The following is an 18,896-nucleotide window of genomic DNA, read 5'->3' as shown; positions in this document are numbered from 1 at the left end:
GTCGGACACAACTGAGTGACTTCACTTTCACTTTTCACTTTCATGCGTTGGAGAAGGACATGGCAACCCACTCCAGTGTTCTTGCCTGGAAAATCCCAGGGACAGGGAGCCTGGTGGGCTTCCATCTATGGGGTCACATAGAGCCGGACACGACTGGAGCGACTTAGCAGCAGCAGCAGCAGCAGCAGCTATCAGATAGGGAACAGTTTGTGTGGAGTGCTCTCGACGTCCAACCTGGAAGCTGCTCTTGACTGCTGGGAAGCCAGTGGCTGGGACAGACAAAATCCCCCTTTTTCTTCAGTGGGGTCTGTAGCGTGAGAGTTGAGAGCTAGAAGGCAGTACACGGGCAGAGATGCCCTTCTTAGAATAAGGGGTGACAAAGCAGGACCCTGAATGACAGTCAGCATTTTGTACGATGAATTTTTTAAAGCATTATTTAGCATTTAGTGAAATCCATGTGGCTTCAAACCATGAAGATACCAGACTCCTCTTCCTGCTCTTAATCTTCTCCATGGCTCTTCTGCTGATGAATTTGACCTTCATGATGACAGGCAGCTTTAGGAGTTTCTCTTCTCCAGAATGTTTTAAGCGCGATCTTATCACATCCACGATGGAACTGTCACCAGTCTCGGTTTTGTTAGCATTTACCTATGTCTGCTCCAAGGCCCGTGATTTATTGAGGTCGACATTTGGATAGAAGTTCTGATTCCTCTTTAAGTGGTTATGACTCATATAAACCTTGTCAAAGTAACCTAGGTGGCTTTGCCTAAGTTGATTGTTCGGTGATGCCTGCCACTAGCCTGACCCTGCTTCCCCAGTGCTTCTGGTTGTTGCTGATGTGTCTGTTGTCTTGCCTCCCACGGTCCTGAATCTCATGGTTCTTCCTTAGTTTGGATGGTATGTCAGTGACTGAGACAAATGAGATATCAATATTTTTGAAGTTGCAGCATTTTCATGAGTGGATGCTATAACTAACAGAAACAAAGATAAATGTGGTTACAGAGATACAATTTACATATGATGTGGTACTTGGTGCAAGTTTTGAAGACATGGTATGCATTTTCACAATGGCATTCACGTTTGGAAATATTGCTTGAGGTCAACACCAGTCAAGCCGCATACCCATCACCAGCTGAGTTGTGACCAGCCTTATGCATCATGTGATATCTTGTCAATTGCCACAGTTAATAGTGGCATTGCCCATAAATATGGTACAGCAAAAGCTACAACTAACAATAATTTTAAAAATATATTGAGGGCTTACAAGTGGCTCAGTGGTAAAGAATTCATCTGCCAATGCAGGAGACACAGAAGATGTGGGAGATGCAGGTTTGATCCCTTTCCTCCAGGAAGATCCCCTGGTGGAGGAATATACCCAAATATACCCACTCCAGTATATTTGTCTGGAAAATTCCATGGACAGAGGAGCCTGGCAGGCTACAGTCCATAAGGTTGCAAAGAGTCAGACACGACTGAGCATACGTGTGCACACTGAGCATACATAATGCCCTAAATGTGTTAACTATTTTAAGAAATCTTTGATTACGTTTTGCCACTTACACTCCATTTATTTTACTTTTAATATCAAATATTTTACTTGCACATTTGTTTACTCATAACAAGGATAATAGTTTTTAAAGTTTTTAAAGAGATCTTTTTTCTCATTTTTGTGGTAAATCATGTTCTTCCAATAGAGTTTCTTGTTTTGTTTCAGGCGTGTGGGCTTCTCTAGTTGTGGCTCGTGGGCTTAGTTGCCCCGAGGCATGTGGGATCTTAGTTCTCAAAATCCGACATCAAACCCACGTCCCCTGCATTAGACAGCAGATTCTTAACTACTGGACCATCAAGGAAGTCTTCCACTACAGTTTTAATTTTTAAAATTTATTTTGTTCAAGTATATTTGATTTACAACATCGTGTTAACTTTTGCTATACAGTATAGTCATTCAGTTATACATGCATATATTCTTTTTCATATTATTTTCCATGATGGCTCATCACAGGGTATAATATAGTTCCCTGTGCTATGCAGTAGGACCTTGTCGTTACCCATTCTATACATAATAGTTTGCAACTGTGAATCTCAAACTCCCACCCTGTCCCTCCTCCATGTTCCCCTCCCCTTGGCAACCGCAAGTCTGTTCTCTGCGTCTTTGAGTCTGTTTCATTCTAATGTGGCTTTAGATTAAGAAGTAAGATGCCAACCTGGGGAAGAGAAGAGTGTAGAATAGGAAACATCACTGTGAGAGAGGTAGAAGTAGCCTAATGGCCATTCCTGCTGCTTCTGGCAATGTGGGAAGAAACAAGTTAACAGTTTGGTGAGGCAAGGGGTGAAACACATGTATCTTTATCAGCCTCTCTGGGTTGAAGTGCAGGGGGGGCGGAAACCAGCTAGATAGATTGAGAGGAAGATGAAAGCAGAAGAGGATTTTTCTTTGCTTGCTTCCTATTTAGGATCTGAAAGGAGAAGGATTTCTAAGGCATCCCCTGTGATAACATGGGGTGGCCCCATCAGAGCCACATTAGACGCATGCTGTGGTTAGGGGAAGAGTTGGGCTGAGACAGGATCTTAAGCCTCCCTGGGCTCTTGTGGGGACCAGGAAAAGCAAGAATTTTTTCTGAATTATGGAAGGACCTGGATATTAGCTGAGCATGACTAGGAAGCTTGTCTTAGGGTTGCTGCTCCAGAAGTGAAGTGGTCTATGGGAAGATGCTGCATTGTGGGCCACCTAGCCTGGGGGCTCAGAGGGAGTGGTCAGCCTCAGAGGGGTGTGTGGAAGCAGGGAGGGACCCGTCAGAGGCCCCGACTGGGTTGGGAGAGCACAGATCTTAAATTTACCTGTCATCAGCTTCCCCGTGGTCCACTGCCAAGCAGGGTGTCTGGAAACTGGGCAGCAAAGGACATCACCATGGAGACCAGGGGGGCTGGATTCAGTGGATGAGCCTGAGTGAGTGGATCTGAAACCCCTACCATCCCTGCCACCACAGTGCTGTGTTCTCCAGCCTCCTGGACCCCATCCAACGCCCAGTGGAGAATAAGCATAAGGAGGGGAGAAGGCAAATAGAAGGGGAAAATGTGGAAACAGTGGCAGATTTTATTTTCTTGGGCTCCAAAGTCACTGTGGATGGTGACTGCAGCCATGAAATTAAAAGATGCTTCCTCCATGGAAGGAAGACTATGACAAACCTAGATAGCATATTAAAAAGCAGATACATTACTTTGCCAACAAAGATCTGTATCAGATCAGATCAGTTGCTCAGTCATGTCTGACTCTTTGCGACCCCACGAATTGCAGCACGCCAGGCCTCCCTGTCCCTCACCAACTCCCGGAGTTCACTGAGACCCACGTCCATCAAGTCAGTGATGCCATCCAGCCATCTCATCCTCTGTCGTCCCCTTCTCCTCCTGCCCCCAATCCCTCCCAGCATCAGAGTCTTTTCCAATAGTCAACTCTTCGCATGAGGTGGCCAAAGTACTGGAGTTTCAGCTTCAGCATCATTCCTTCCAAAGAAATCCCAGGGCTGATCTTCTTCAGAATGGACTAGTTGGATCTCTTTGCAGTCCAAGGGACTCTCAAGAGTCTTCTCCAACACCACAGTTCAAAAGCATCAATTCTTCGGTGCTCAGCCTTCTTCACAGTCCAACTCTCACATCCATACATGACCACAGGAAAAACCATGCCCTTGACTAGACGAACCTTTGTTGGCAAAGTAATGTCTCTGCTTTTGAACATGCTATCTAGGTTGGTCATAACTTTCCTTCCAAGGAGTAAGCATCTAAGATCTGTAGAGTCAAAACTATAGTTTTTCCAGTAGTCATGTACGAATGTGAGAGTTGGACCATGAGGAAGGCTGAGCACAGAACAGCTGATGCTTTCAAATTATGCTGCTGGAGAAGACTCTTGAGAGTCCCTTGGGCAGCAAGGAGATTAAAGGAGTCGATCCTAAAGGAAATCAACCCTGAATATTCATTGGAAGGACTGATGCTACCTGAGGCCACCTGAGGCGAAGAGTCAACTCACTGGAAAAGACCTTGATGCTGGGAAAGATTGAGGGCAAAAGGAGAAGGTGATGACAGAGGATAATATGGTTGGATGCCATCATGGACTTGATGGACATGAGTTTGAGCAAGCTCTAGGAGACGGTGAAGGACAGGGAAGTCTGGTGTGCTGCAGTCCATGGAATCCCAAAGAGTCAAACCTGACTTAGCAACTGAACATCAACACAGGGAGAAAGAAATTGGAAACACTGGGGAGAGGCTAACTCACCTTAAGAGATTGTTTGAAGTATTGCATCAGCCTGAATTAATGTGGCTAAACTATTAAAACTTAAGGTTTTGCCCACGGGCACTTGAGATGAGGGCTTGTGAGGTTAATTCAGGACATATAAATGGTGCATTTTCTTTGACATCTGTGTAAATCTGTGATCCAGCTATACTAGTTTCCAAGACTGCCACAACCAATCACCACCAACCAGGTGGCTTAAAATAACAGAAATGTGTACTCTCATGGTTCAGGAGGCCAGAAATCTGAAATCAAGGAATCAGCAGCATTTGTTTCTTCTGGAGCCTCAGAGGGAGCTCCTCATGGTTGCTAGCCATCATGGGTATTTCTTGGCGGGTAGATTCATCGCTCAGAACTCTGCATCCATCTTCATGTGGATTGTCCTCTGTGTGTCTCAGTCTCTCTTTCTCTTTTTTAAAATTAAAAAAGATCAGAGATATTTAAACAAAGATATCAGAGACTTTCCCGGTGGTCCAGTGGCTAAGACTCCAGTCTCCCAATATAGGGAGCCCAGGTTTGACCCCTGGTCAGGGAGCTAAGCCCACGTGCCAAGCAGCTAAAGATCCCATATGACTCAACTAAGACCTGATACAGCCAAATAAATAAATAAAGTAAAAAATAAAGTGCAAGATTTTTTAAAAAATGAATTATTGGATTTAGTACCCACCCTAATCCAATATGACCTCACTTTAATTAATGACATTTGCAAAGACCTTCTTTCCAAATACTCTGAGGTTCTGGGGGACATGAGTATCTGGTGACACTATACAGCCCAGGGCTTCCCTGGTGGTGGCTCAGTGGTAAACAATCCATCTGCAACGAAGGAGACCTGAGTTCCATCCCTGGGTCGGGAAGATCCCCTGGAGAAGGGAATGCTACCCACTTCAGTATTCTTGCCTAGAGAATGCCACGGAAAGACGAGCCTGGTGGGCTACAGTCCATGGGGTCGCAAAGAGTCAGACCTGACTGAACAACTAACACTTGTACTTTTCATACAGTCCAACACACTGAATACTTACTTATTTCTCCCTCACTACCCTGTAAGCTTCCCCAGTGGGGAAGCCCTTGGGCTTCTCTGATGGCTCAGCAGGTAAAGAATCTGCCAGCAATGCAAGAGACACAGGAGACTCGGGTTCGATACCTGGGTTAGAAAGATCCCCTGGAGAAGGGCATGGCAACCCACTCAAGTATTCTTGCCTGGAGAATCCCATGGACAGAGGAGCCTGGTCGGCTCCAGTCCACAGTGTCACAAAGAACTGGACACAATTGAGTGACTCAGCATACACCCTGTAAGCTCTCAGAGGGCAGTGACCAGATGGGTTTTATTGACCCTACTGGCACCTCACACAGAGTGTATTCCCAGAGTGTATTCATTGATCAAGTGAAAGAATGAATGCACTTCATCACTATGACTTTTGCTTCTTCCCTATAATCCTTCCACCCATCCCAGTGGTACCTCTTCAGTCCATCATGAGTCAGACTAGTCTAGTGTCTCCTGACTCAGGACCTGCATCCCAACTTTTTCTAGCCCCTACATGAGGTTTCTCCAACAATATGGTTTCAGTCTATGAGCAACTCCCCAAGACTTGTTCCCCTTGGCTTCTAAGTAGAAAGTGATTATTGAACTTTATTCTACATCTTTCAGCATTTGTTGAGCAAGAGAGGAGTTCTGCCTCTTTGAAAATACAGAGGACATTTATTTCTCACCTTGCAAGGCCAAGAAAGTTCCTGTCTATCCTGTCCACCCTTCCTGACCCTACATCAGCACTACTGTTCATCTGAGTTGAAGATTAGCCTGGGCAAGATGCCTCTTCTGCAAGAGGGAATGTCTCCATGCAAAATTTTGGGAGGCTTTTGATCAGGTTGCCATGTAATTAGGAGATAAAATAGGGCATAGGCCACTGATGAAAACGGGGAAAAAATTCAGTCAGTTCCAGGTATTGTGCCTCATCTATGGTAAAATGATGATTACTTTTTGCTTATTCTGCTATATGCTTGCAACAAAAGTGATTACTTAGGCAGACTTGGTCAAATATTTAGGACCTGTAGACTAAATTCAATGTAATGACTAAGTGTCAAAACTGCTTTCAAAGCCCAGGGAACTTGCATTTTCAATTCAACAATTGTATTCCAAACCCAGATCTAAGTGTGATCAAAATTAAATCCCTCTTCCATCCTCATTTCTGCCAGCCTACTCTAATCCATCTCTCTCGAAAATGCTCTTATTTTTGCTTCCTGGCAATGAAACTCAAGATGAAAACCCAAGCCATGGAGTCAGACGCACCCAACTATATACTTACTTGTGTTTTCGATCAGTGTTTCTCAGCCCTAGCTGTGTGTTAGAATTACTTCAGGAGCTTAAAAATCCTGATATGCAAGCCCCACCCTACACCAATGAAATCACAGTCTTTGGAGGTAGGACCCAGGCATTAATATTTCCTAAAACCCCTCAGGCAATTACAAGATGCATCTATATTTCAGAACCAGGGATCTCAGATGAATCATTGGTCTTTCTAAGCCTCAGTTTGATCTTCTGTAATTTGTAATTCTCTTCTGTAAGGAGGTAATTTCCTTCTCATAGAGTTTTTTCTGAGGATTAAATGACAGTGTCTGAAATATTTTTAGTATAGTGCCTGCTAGTTAATAATCTCTCAGTACTTTTATTATGTTTAGCTGCTTTTATTATGTTTATTCTTATATTGTTCACAAATGGTTTCTTATGTCTTATTTCCAAAATAAGATAAGTTCTTCTCTAGAGACTACTATATTTTATTCTTAATTAACTAATTAAGAAGTATTTCTTACGGTACATGTCTGTATTAAGTACTATAGGGGAGATGACTTAAAAATAGTTAAGACAAGGCTTCTTATCTCCAAGAGCTCAACATGTAATGGGGAAAGATGACATCATGTACTTGGCTCTGATCCAACGTACACTCCACGATAAGCATGTTGATATAAGTACCCAGGACGTGCAATGGAGGAGTGCTGTTTTGTCGCTCACTTGTGTACGACTGTTTGCGACCCCATGGTCTGTAGCCTGCCAGCCTCCTCTGTCTAAGGGACTTCCCAGGCAGAAATGCTGGAATGCCAACCCAGGGATCCAACCAGCGTCTCTTGGGTCTCCTGCATTGTCAGGCAGATTATTTGCCACTAGTGCCCCCTGGGAAGCCCCAAATTGGAGAAGAGTGCAGTTTATCCTGGTTGGAGTTCTTGGAAGACTTCTTAGACAAAGTAGAACCTGCAGTAACTGGGTTTTGTAGAATGAGTTAGCCTGAGATGGACAAGTAAGTGCTGGGCAAAGAGTATAGGGAGAACTGCTTTTACAAAGACAAAGGGGAAGAAGAACATTGAATTTTTTTTCCCAGAAAGGCAAGTGGTTCATGTCTCAAGAGTGCATTTGAGAAAGTACCACAATGGTAGAGAATAACAGAAAGGTAGGTAGAGGCAACTAATGGAGGGCTTGGCAACTCGAGGTAAAGAGTTTGGACTTTTTGTCTGTTTTACTAGTTGGGAGCACAGGTTGTTGGTTGTTATGACCTTCTTGCTAGTTGGGGTTGAGTTTTGCAAATAAACGACAGTCCTGTTTACAGAATCCCACAAGGCCCAGTCACATCAGGCTCATTAGCATCAAGCCTGGTACAAAAGTGAATACATTTCCTAAAATGTGTGTAGGACAGACACTGGTCAAAATGTGCTGTTGCCCATTACCTGGGGGTTTGTTAGAAAAACACAATCTTGGATTTTATCCCAGAACTATTACATCTAAATCTGAATTTTAACAAGATCGCCAGTGATTGATATGCACATTAACATTTGAGAAGCATGGAGAAGGCAATGGCACCCCACTCCAGTACTCTTGCCTGGAAAACCCCATGGACGGAGGAGCCTGATGGGCTGCAGTCCATGGGGTTGCTAAGAGTCGGACACGACTGAGCGACTTCACTTTCACTTTTCACTTTCATGCCTTGGAGAAGGAAATGGCAACCCACTCCAGTGTTCTTGCCTGGAGAATCCCGGGGACAGGGGAGCCTGGTGGGCTGCTGTCTATGGGGTCGCACAGAGTCGGACATGACTGAAGTGACTTAGCAGCAGCAGGCTAGCCTCGCCTCTTTGCAACATCTTTCCCAATATCCATCCAGTTGAACACATCTCTCATCACAACAACTGGTGTCCCATAATAATCAATAAAGATGTTAGCAGAAAGGAGCAATTTGGCAAATATGACCTTTCCCCCCAATTTAGAAATGTTTTGTTTCCAGGAGTCTCTTGTGGTAATATCAATTTCTTCTTATGGATACCCTTCACATTTTAACATACAATCTTTACTTATGAATGCTGGAAAAGTCACCAGTAGATGTGGACTTCTTGCCACCAGTGACCTCATTCAGATGCACACATGCGTTTTCCAAAGTCAAGCAAAATTACTAAGGGTACATAAATCTTAATAATTGTATCTTCTGATTCCTTGATATTGCCAACAGAGAGTTACCTTGTTGGCAATCAAGATATGCTCTATTACCAAGAGTTGCATAAATAAGTTTCCTGGGGTAAAATGATTACAGGAAATGCCATATACTTTCTTTCCTTTCTGTGGCATGTATAATATACGCTAACCTATTTTTAAGTATGTATTTACTTATTTTTGGCTGCCTTGGGTCTTAGTCACAGCACATAGGATCTTCACTGTGGCACCCAGCTTCTGTCTAGTCATGGCACGCAGGCTTAGTTAGTTGCCCCCCCGTGTTGGGGACCTTAGTTCCTCGACCAGGGATTGAACCCGAATCCCCTTGCATTGCAAGGTGGATTCTTAACCACTGGACCACCAGAGAAGTCCCATTATAACGTATGGTAACATATTTAAGATTCTATGGGGCCCTACAGGAAGTGTCTGGTTCATTTACTGTCCCCACTATGTTACATTTGACCACAGAACACACGCAATGCATTAATCTCTTGCAGAACACAATTAGAGAAATTCTGCTGTGTGAAAGAAAGGGATGGACAGTGTCAAGGGGTGTAAAATTAACCACTAGAAATGCACAATTCATGGAGAAAAAGGGTGGAGAGGAAAATGTGCCAAGATAAACTTGAACTCCATTAGCCTCAGACTTCTGTCCTGTAAGAAGGTACTCAATTAGTTCAGAGCCTTTCTAACTTACCAAATGCTGTTTTAAGCCTCTCCAAATATCTGAACACATTCTCAGTAAATGGAAAAAAATATTATTCAATTTCACAGTTAGAACCATATAAAACTCCTGGGAAGGGGTAACGGCTTTGGTATCAGACATACCTGGGACCTTGGGTGAGTTCTTTACCTATACGAGTCTCAGTTTTCTCATCTCTAAAATGGGAACACTGATTTACACATAACAGATTTTTTTAGTATTGTATTTGTTTTAACCAGTCAATTTAGTCTTAAATAAATTGAAAATATAAGAAAAAAATCACATATATACTCATGCAATTACCATTTCTATTTCTCTTCATTCTTTCATGTGTCTCCACACTTCTATATGAAGTCATTTTTCTTCTGCCTGAAGAAATTCATTAACATTTCCTCTAGTGCCAATTTTCCACTGCTGAATTATTTGGATTTTGTGTGTCTGAGAAAGTCTTTATTTCAGCTTCATTTTTGAAAGATATTCTCCCTGGGTGTAGAATCTTGGGTTGACAGTTCCTGCCCTCTCTGTCCCCTGACTTCAGTGATATGGCTGCGGTGCTGCTTACCGTCATGCAAAACTTTGTTCCTGTGTATGTTATATGTCTTATTTCTCTAACTACTTTGATGATTTTCTCTTTATCACTGGTTGTAAGCAATTAGGTTATGATGTGTCTTGGTGCCATTTTCTTATGTTTCTTGTAATTCAGTTTGTTTGAGCTTCTTGGCTCACTGCGTTTACATTTTCCTTTCATTTATAAATTTTTATCATTATTTATTCAAGTATATTTCTTTGTTCCCCACTCTTTGGGGTCTATAACTACACATATGTTAGGCCAATAGAAGTTGACTGCAGCTTGCTGCTGCTCTATTTTATTTTTATCCTTTTATTTTTCCTTTGTGTGTCACTTTGGAAGGTTTCTATTGCTATATCTTCAAATTCACAAAACCGTTTGCAATGCCTAATTTTATGCTGATCTCCAGTGCAATTTTCACCTCTGAAAGTTCAATTTAGGTCTTCCATGTATCTTCCACATCTTTACTTAATATGCTCAATTTTTCTTCTACCTTCTTGAACACATGAGATATAGTTATAATGACTGTTTTAATATCTTTGTCTAACTGGTTCTATATATGTGTCATTTCTGGGCATGCTTTGATTATTTCTTTTTTCTCCTCACTGTGAATCATATTTTCCCACATCTTTGAATGCCTGGTAATTTTTGTCTGGATACTAGACACTGTGGTTTTAGCTTGTTGGGTGTTAGATAATTTTGTATTTCCATAAATATTCTTGAACTCTGTCCTGGGATGCAGTTAAGTTCTTGGAAACATTTTGATCCTTTTGAGGCTGGCTTTTCAGCTTTATTTGGGGGACTAGAGCAGTTCTTAGTCTGTGACTAATTTTGCCCCACTACCAAGGCAATATCTTTCTGAGTACTTTACCTAACACACTGTTCAACCTGTGAGTTTTTTCACTCTGGTTAGCAGAAATAGGAACTCGCCCTGGATTTTTGTGAGCTCTGGGAATTATTCCTTTTCCTACTTTCAGATAATTCTTTCCCTAGACTTTGCTAGTTTTATTAACCATTATCCTAACCAGTGGGTTTCCCTCATGGCTCAGTCAGTAAAGAATCCACCTGCAATGCAGGACTCTGCCTACAATGCAGGAGACCCAGGTTTGATTCCTGGGTCAGAAAGATCCCTTGGAGAAGGAAATGGCAAATTACTCCAGTATTCTTGCCTGGAAAATTCCAGGTGGGCTACAGTCCATGGAGTTGCAAGAGTCAGTCAGACATAATAACTTAGCAGCTAAACCACCACCAACAACAACCACCATGCTGACCAGTATTGAGCCTAGGACTTGAAAGGAAACTTCTTCAGACCACTCTGCTATCTCTCTCTCTCTCCCCCCACCCCCACCTCCACTCCTGTCCATTACTCTTCTCTGTGAACGCTCTGCTGCTACTGCTGCTGCTGCTAAATCGCTTCAGTCGTGTCCGACTCTGTGTGACCCCATAGACGGCAGCCCACCAGGCTCCCCCGTCCCTGGGATTCTCCAGGCAAGAACACTGGAGTGGGTTGCCATTTCCTTCTCCAATGCATGAAAGTAAAAAGTGAAAGTGAAGACGCTGAGTCGTGTCCCACTCTCAGCGACCCCATGGACTGCGGCCCACCAGGCTCCTCCGTCCATGGGATTTTCCAGGCAAGAGTACTGGAGTGGGGTGCCATTGCCTTCTCCCAGTGAACTCTCTAATCACCTTCATCTCCCTGAGTTTCTGTCTCCTTCTCAACTCGGATCACTGGAATTTGCCTGAGTTTCCTCTCCCAACACCGTGGCCTGAAAACTCTCTGCCGTAGTAACTTGGGACAGTTTCTGGGACTTATATGATTTGATTCCTTCATTTCAGGGATCACTGCATTGCACTGCCTCATGTCCAATATCTGAAAACAGATATTCCATTTACTGCACCCAGTTTTTCAGGTGTGTTAAGTAGGAAGATAAATCTGTTCATTGTTACTTCACCTTGGTTGCAAGCAAAAGATTCTATATATGAAAAATTCTGAATGCAGGCAGACAATATATAAATAATATCCTTATGGCTATAATTTGTGATCTTAAATTGAGGTCTCTTTCATTTATTCTAGACGTTTCTGCTTCTTTGTTCAAAATAATGTCTTGACTGTCACAACTTTGTGTGAACTCCACACACGAGCACTAGGGTCTCATATCAGTGGCTAATTTCCCCAAAAGATTTACAGTGAAGTGCAAGGGTCAGATTTCAGATAATAAATAACTTTTATTTGGCTACAACTACAATCTGGGCTATCACTGATTGATTTATTAGTAGTTAGTCTCAACTTAAGAACAGTAGCCAAAGCTTTGTCTTTAGCCAAGACATGTTACTAATGAAGTGATGTACCCCCCAAAAATGAACCATGTGGTAACTTTTGCTTTCTCTAGGTATCCATGCCTGGTGAAAATCTAACTGACCTATGCAGGCAGAGGCATATGCCCATAGTGAATGCTGTACAAATTGCAGGCATAATTCTAATCTGTATTAATGGGACCTACCATAATACCTGGGCTTCCCTGGTGGTTCAGGTGGTAAAGAATATGCCTGCAATGCAGGAGACCGGGGTTTGATCCCTACCTAGTTCCCAGGCTTAAGTACTTAAATGACAAAGGTCCTTGACCATAGAGATGGTAACTTCTATAATGCTTCTTACTACAAAACCTCAACAGAAAATTTTCACTTTTCAATAATCAATCTACACAGAATAACTATAGTGTCATTATTATTATTGCTTCTTTGGGCTCAAATGATAAAGTATAAAAATAACAACTACTCCTTGATAAACAAATTATGTTTAAGCCATCATTTTTAGGCCTCAAAACAACTGTGCAAAAAGAGGAGAAGTGAGAAAACTTCACTGTTCTGAATACATTGTGCTTGTCCCTCGTGAACTGGTAAGAACGTCTATTCAGTAGTTACAATTTTGTTTGACTGATAAAATTATGGGAATGAATGAATAATTACCACACCAGTGCAGTTTGTCAACATGATATGATAAAATGGTTATCATCTTTGGAGTGAGACAGGTATGGATTCATATCTCAGCTCACTAATTTGTTTTGTGATCCTCAAAAATGTACATAACTTACCTGAATGAGTTCAGATTCTTTACTGTTAGTAAATAATTAGCAAATAATAAGATTCAGCATGATTTGAGCAGTTAATATGTGACAGCCATCATAGTGAGGTGAAATCAGGATGATTATTGTCCTCATTTTACAGATGAGGGCTTCGCTGAGAGCTCAGTTGGTAAAGAATCTGCCTGCAATGCAGGAGACCCCAGTTCGATTCCTGGGTTGGGAAGATCCCCTGGAGAAGGGAAAGGCTACCCCTCCAGTATTCTTGGGCTTCCCTTGTGCATTCCTGGATTGAGAAGATCCCCTGGAAAAGGGAAAGGCTTCCCACTCCAATATTCTGGCTTGGAGAATTCCATGGACTGTATAGTCCTTGGGATCTCAAAGAATTGGACATGACTGAGTGACTTTCACTTTACAGGATGAGGGAAATGAAGCTTAAATTAGTCACTTGGGTAGTAAATGAAGATCCAGGATTTGAACCCTGACTGATAATAGTATCATGCAAAAATAAGACAAAACAACATGTATGTTCAAAAGTCCTTGGTAAGGATTAAATGTTGTGCAGTGTGTTCCTAATACATGGTGATTCTTCAGTAAGTGGCACTTTCCTTTTCTTCACTGGAATTTCTTAAACAAGGATTCCATAGCAGGAGATCCAAATCTTTTTTTTTTTTTTTTTGCTGTTGTTTAGTTGCTAAGTCATGTCCAGCTCTTTCGCAACCCCATGGACTGTAGTTGGTCAAGCTCCTCTCTCCATGGGATTTCCCAGGCAAGAATACTGGAGTAGGTTGTCATTTCCTTCTCCAGGGAATCTTCTTGACCCAGGGATCGAACCTGTACCTCCTGCAATTGGCAGGCAGATTCTTTTATCACTGAGCCACCAGGGAAGCCCCAGTTTTTTAAAGAATTTATTTATTTATTCGATTGTACCATGTCTTCGTTGTGGCATGTGAGACCTAGTTCCCTGACAAGGGATCGAACCTGGGCCCCCTGCATTGGGAGCAAGTAGTTTTAGCCACTGCATCACCCAGAAAGTCCCAAGATTTAATAATTTTAAAGAGTAGTTCTTGGTGACGAGACTACTTGAGATCAATGGGAACACTCAAATGCAGACTATGAAGAAAACTTTATGATGTTATAGGAATAATATTAGTTTATGAGACCCATGCCTGAGGATATTCTGAAATCATCTTCACACCAATAAATGAGGCAGGCACTATCGTCATCATTTCTATTGAGACTTGTGGAGGACGCATCTACTTTATTCACGTTCATCCAGTAAGGTCTGGGGAACAGAGGCTGAGTCTAGACAGTCCGAATCCAGAGTTCCAGTTCTAATCACTAAAGCATCCTGCATCTTCATAGCTCTCAGACATCATTTTTAACTGGGGTTTTTGCGTTTAAAAAAATTTTTTTTTCTGCACCACAGAGCATGTAGGATCTTAGTCCCCTGGCCAGGGTTTGAACTCACGCCACCCCCTGTATTGGAAGTGCAGTCTTAACCACTGGACCACCAGGCAAATCCCATTTTTGCATACCTGATTGAAACAAGCTATGGGTTTGTGCCAGGATCATCCAAGAAGATTCTATCTCACACAGGGAGGTAGCATCCCATTGAAAGTTAACATGGCAAGTTCAAGACAGGTTATGCAAATATTTCTATTGTACTTTTCATTGTGTAATTAGCCTCTTGCCACAGCTTGACTTCAGATTTCCATTCATGAAAGCCAATTTGGAGCCAAGCAGGGTTGATGCCTGAAATCCTGGAAGTCGTACGAGAAATTCCTTTTCCTCCCAGGTTTACAGCAATTAAATCCTTGATAATGAATTGCTCATCAGTTCTGCAGGCGTCAGAAGTGATTGCCTTTGCAGGTAGCAATCATTCTGTGCAATTGCCACAATTATCTATCCCCTTTAGAATGATTGGGATTTAGCAATAGGGACCAGAAGAGTGGAAGATTTTTCAAGATAGGGACTAATATTAGAAACTTGCCAATGAGAAATGATGTCTTTTCACTAATGAAGGTCTCTTAGAAAGTGAGCAGTGGCTAGAAAATGATCAGGATTTCTGAGGCTCCTCCCTTACAGACTTGAATGCAACTGTGTACACCCAGAAGACAAGATAATTTTAAAGATCTCTCATAGATTTTATTTTTCCTCTTCATGACTCCCACCAATTATTATGCTTACACATATTCATTTCTGACCTAAGTGTTAAATTCCAGGTAATTTTTAATGCTGGTGGTGGTATTAGGAGTATACACTTTCTCCGCCCTGGAAAAGTAATTTGGCAGCATACATGAAAAACCTTAAAATATTTATACCCTCTGTCTTTTTCATACCTTTTCTGGAAGTCTATCCTATGAAAAGCAGAGGAGTAGGAAAAGATTGAAACACGCAGTGTTATTTCTAATAGAAAAATATTAGAAAATACTTCAATGCTCCATAACAGAATAGTTAAGTAAATTATAGTTCATTAAATGATGGGGTATTATGCAGCCATTAAACATCATGTTTTTGAAGAGAGGTTAATGACACATGGAAAATACTCATTATAGAATGTCAAGTGGAAAAAATAAACACAATCAAGGTTGAATAACACTAGATATAATGTAATTTCTTAAGCATCCATTATATAACCCTGAGGGGTAGGTATTTTTATCCCCATATAACAGAAATGGAAACAAAAGTTCAAAGAGGTTAGGGGAGAAAGAGAGAGATGGGGAGGAAAAATGAGATATGAAAAAATACAAAATTTATTGGTAGTTACCCTGGAGGGATAGGAACTGAAAACAACTGTGTTTTCAATATGCGTTGTGGTAATTTCCACCATAACCATGCATTATATTTGTAATCAGAAAATAACAAATATCATTAAAATATGCTGGGCACCTAAGAAACAAACAACCTTGGGAAAGAACTTTTTCTTAGACCAGGAAGCAGGAGGTAAACATGAATTTTTGTCTTCAAGACCTAGACTTGACCATAGTCTTGCTTACTACTCTGGCCCCTGGTTAAGGGATTATTCAGACATGGGAATCTCCCCAGCTAGCAGTTTTCCTACCGCTGATCCTCTCATTATGGGTGGTCCTTGTCCCAGAAGGAAACATCTGGTAAACTCACCCAGCCTCAGGAGTTTGACACTAAGAGTGCTATTTCTCAGAACACCTACCTGGTTCTGGTCCTGGAATGCCTGATCCAGGAATCATTCAGGCTCCTTAACAAAAATGTTGATTCCTGGACCTTTCAGACTTCCTGAATCAGGATGAGACTGGTGACTCTGCATCTGCAGCAAGAGCTCCAGATGATGTTATTTTGCTATTGTTAGAGATCATTGCCCCGGAGGAACCTACTGTTAACAGGGAAAGAACTAAGAGGGAAATGTTGAATCCAGTGAAAGTGTCTACAGGGAAGATACCTGGGGGCAGAAAATCCCTTTAATCATGTCAATTCAGCAATTTCCTAGTAGGATCCTGGCTCTGTACCTTCTCGCTAGGGTGACCTTGACTTTGGGAAGTTACTTCCCCTCTCTGAGAGTCTCTTTGTTTTCATCTATGAAATGATAATGGCCTGATGATGACTGGTGAAGACGTTGATGGTGGTGGTGGTGGTGGTAACAATGGTGATGATGGTGATGGTGGTGATGGGGATGGTGGTGGCAATGATGATGGTTTGTTGACGATGATGATGATATGATGTAGCCTACCTGGCTCTTCTGTCCGTGGGACTTCCCAGGCAAGAATTCTTTACCACTGATCCACCAGGGAAGCCTTTAAAATGGCCTACAAGATCATATATGATCCACTCTGTAGCCCCATAACCTCTCTGATGCCACTGTATTCTCTGTTTCTGTTTAATCAAGCCAAGCACACTTCCATCATAAGACTTTCCCATTGCTATACAGATCAGCGATCTAATTCCACTGAGTCTTTTGCTCAAAGATTCTTTTTCTGTGAGACCATCCTGTTTAAAATTTCAGCATTCCTCCTCGACACCCCCAACCCCTCACTTGCTTTCCTCTTTGTTTTGCACTGCACTTACCACCTTCAAACATACTGTATAATTGGCTTATTATTATTCTTTTATTGCACCCTCTCCCTGCACATATCTGTTGAAACCCCTTTATCTTTTTATTGTTGCTAATTGATATCCCCAAGCACCTTGAACAGTGCCTGGAACACAGTAGGGTCTCAGTAGATAGTGGTTGAGTAGATGCATGAGGGAGTGAATGAATGAATGAATGAACAACAACTTGATAAATCTCTATTCTTCACCAGGGGGATTGATTCTTAAGACAGAATGGCTTTAATCTTCTAGTGTTTACTCATTTGCCTTTTGTTTTATCTGTGTTTTAGCTAAGTCTTTGAATGTCCCTGCTAATCTACCATATCTTTTTTATCAAAGTTTTTGTGCCTCTGAGTTCTGTGTACAGATGACTTGGACTGTTCAACATCTGGCTAGTGGGCAATGGTCTGGGGAGCTATTTGCCATGGGCATCATTTTTAAAAGGGTTCTGAAAAAAAGGAGTTCAATGCCTCGCTGCCACAGACGTGGGCACAAGGCTTTCTGCAACAGACACAAACGCAGACCATAGTGAATTCCATTAAGACAGGATTGCGCTATTACATTGATCTCACCAGAGGAGCCTCTTGACATGAATCTAATACAATTTTCCAAGTTACTAAAACCAGTTCTGACTCTGTCTCCTCTGAGTTTCTCTCGAGACTGCAGAAAACAAGGCTACTGGCTTAGAAATCAAAATGCATTTGGTGGGAGGTATTGCAGACTGTAAAACACAACACATTTTAGTGACGGGTACTATTATTATTATTGTCATTTATTATTTATTTGCCCTCCTCCATACACAGAGAAGACTTGGTAATGATCCCTGCTTCCTTGCTTTAAAAGCCTTCACATTTGCCCCCAAATTGGCCTGAGTGATATAATTAGCCTGGAAGAGCCACTCACTCATTATTATTCTAATAAAAGCAAGTTTTCCCCAGGCCAGCTTGCTTTCTCCACTACCCCGGGCCTCCATGGAGGGGATCAATAAGGATATATAAAACACCCAGAAGGGCACCATTCTGGGGAGAGGGGACCAGATGGCAGAACCACAAAGAGCTTCTCAGTGCTGCTTGAACTCCCTCTGGCCAGGCCTGTGGACTTTAATGACTGTTTTTGTCACTCTGCACAGCAAGATGTAATTTACCTTTCCTGGGATTTCAGAGCAGGATGTTCTCTAACACTTGGGTCTGTTTTGCATAATTGCACTGGAGTTCTTTAGCCATCTCTTGCAGTGGCACAAACCAGAAAGCGGAAAGAGAAACAAATGGGCATCTCATGGAGTGTTCCAATTCCATCCAAAAGCCTTGGTGTGATTATTAGCACGTGGAGCACAGATCCGGAAGAAGCCTGGGGAGCCACCTGGTGGTCTAGGGGCTTAGACTCTGTGCTCCCAATGCAGGGGGCCTGGGTTCAATCCCTGGTCAAGGAACTAGATCCCACAAGCTACAACTAAGATCTGGCACAACCCAATTAAAAAAAAAAAAAAAACCTGTCGAATAAGATTGATGTTATCTGATTATGTAAAGTGACAGCGTGATGGGATAGTCATGGGGTGGATCTCTGTTGAGGAAGACCTTGATTTCAGTCTTGGTTCTCCTCCTTTCCATCAACATGAAGTTGGTAATTTATTGGAACTTTCTATGACTCTGTTTATTAATCTGTAAGACAGAAACAATAAAACCTCTTGTAGAGTTGTGAGAAACAGAGGAAATAACTTAAAAATCTTGGCACGT

The sequence above is a fragment of the Bos taurus genome, chromosome 25 (genome assembly GCF_002263795.3).
Source record: "Bos taurus isolate L1 Dominette 01449 registration number 42190680 breed Hereford chromosome 25, ARS-UCD2.0, whole genome shotgun sequence".
Taxonomy (NCBI): Eukaryota; Metazoa; Chordata; class Mammalia; order Artiodactyla; family Bovidae; genus Bos; species Bos taurus.
The sequence above is the reverse complement of the archived record's forward strand: the minus strand, read 5'-3'. Positions refer to the sequence as shown.